Raw genomic sequence first — 1,863 nt, 5'->3', positions numbered from 1 at the left:
TTTTATAATAATGGAATGAAGTGGCCCGAAAAACGGTGCTAACTTGGTAACCTATGGCCCAATTTTAACGAAACTTGTTTTATCATGTTTCTATTATCATTTCATTACAAATATGGTGCTATTGTGTGCCATTTTTGCTGTATTTAATTACAGACAAGCACACACACAAACAATCTCAGAGATTTAGTAGTATATAGATAAAGTCCTCTGAACACATGTTAAAAATAGTATATAATCACAAATATTTTATTGCCACTATCAAACATGAGTATTACATATCACCAAATGCATCATTAGGTATGGGTAGGACAGATCAAAATTGCATTGGCAATATGCAAAATATTCCTATTAAGTAGTTAACATATCATGTAACATATAAGGAGTAGGCTTTTAGATTTATTAAAAGCTTCCAAAGTTTTTCATTATTTCTTCTCAATCTTTTTTAAGTCATATAAAATTATTCACACACATCAGTTTATGAAATAACTTCCAGGATTCACTTATAAGTTGCAGCTCTTATGAATTTTTCATTATCTAAAAACATTAACCTAAACCAATATCCTTACTGTATTGTACTCTCCAACCACCTCTTCTCCTGAGTCCACCATGCTCCCCGTTACCTTCAACAATTCTGGCAGACCTGGTTCCACTCGTTCAATCTTAAACCCAGAGTTAAAAGAGATTAAAATTCATCAAGGTTTTGTCAAAATTGTTTTGCTATAAAATAAGTTAAAAAGCAAGTAATTTATAACTAAATCCCACTTACAAATTAAAGTTTGTCCACATTTATTGGAATAATAATAATTCACTTTTTTGTGTGCATGAAATGTGAAACAATATAAAGAAAATAATACTTTTTTTTGCTTCAACTTTATTACTTTAATCTAAACCATAGTAAGTTCTGTTATATTTAATTCCACATTACTAGAATAGATTGGGAAATCTGAAAGAAAAACATCCAGACATAACTAAAACAACTAGATGGAATTTTTTGAACACATTTTTTGTTCATTGTCATATTTAAAAAAGTATTGTTTACAAATACTCCTCTTTTCAGTAGAAGAACATAACAATACTTATACAAAATCTGATACATATATATGTATGGGAATTCTCTACGTCATTTATTTGTGTTCATCAATGAAAAAAGAAATTTAGTAAAAATAAAAGTAATGTGGTGCTGAGATTTCTCTTCCTTGCTTACAGTATAACATAACATCTAGGGATGATAAGGGACCTACTGGTCCATCTAGGCTGGCCCATCTTCTAACACTATTAAATAAAAAATAAAATATAAAAACAACTTCAAAGCCAGCCTTTATCATTCATATACTTATCAAGCTTTCTCTTAAACCCATTCCAAAAGCCAAATACCCTGTTAGAAAAATAAAACTGTCTGAGCTGAAGATGACTTCTACCTTGCCAAAATTTATATATCTGTACTCTAGTCCTAGCATTCTCACCATTAAGTATGAAAAAAGATGATGCATCAACATTATCAATTCCCTCAACAGTCTAAAACACCTCAATCAGATCTCCTTTAACTCTTCTTTTTTCAAAAAAAAACAATTTCAATGACCTTAACTTCTCCTCGTATGACAACCCCTCCATCTCAAGCACCATTATAGTAGCCCTCCTCTGAACCCTTTCCAACAATTTAATGTCCTCCCTAAAGTAAGGAGCTCAAGACTGAACACAATACTCCAAATGTGACCTAACCAGTCACATATATAATGAAATTATAATCTCATTAGATTTGTATTCAATATTTCAGTAGATACAACCTAAAATCCCATTTGTCCTAACACTAGCAACAGCACACTGCTTGGATGGGTCAAAAGACTGATCAACCACTACACCAAG

The 1,863-nt window shown here is 31.2% G+C and overlaps 1 pseudogene; it reads right to left on the bottom strand.

Annotated features, from left to right (window-relative positions):
• Positions 1-1,863, bottom strand: part of LOC106460256 — a 66,820-nt pseudogene that overhangs the window by 18,826 nt on the left and 46,131 nt on the right.

The sequence above is a fragment of the Limulus polyphemus genome, unplaced genomic scaffold (assembly GCF_000517525.1).
Source record: "Limulus polyphemus unplaced genomic scaffold, Limulus_polyphemus-2.1.2 Scaffold736, whole genome shotgun sequence".
NCBI classification, from domain to species: Eukaryota; Metazoa; Arthropoda; class Merostomata; order Xiphosura; family Limulidae; genus Limulus; species Limulus polyphemus.
Note: the sequence above shows the minus strand (reverse complement) of the source record. Positions and strands in the feature narration are given on the sequence as shown.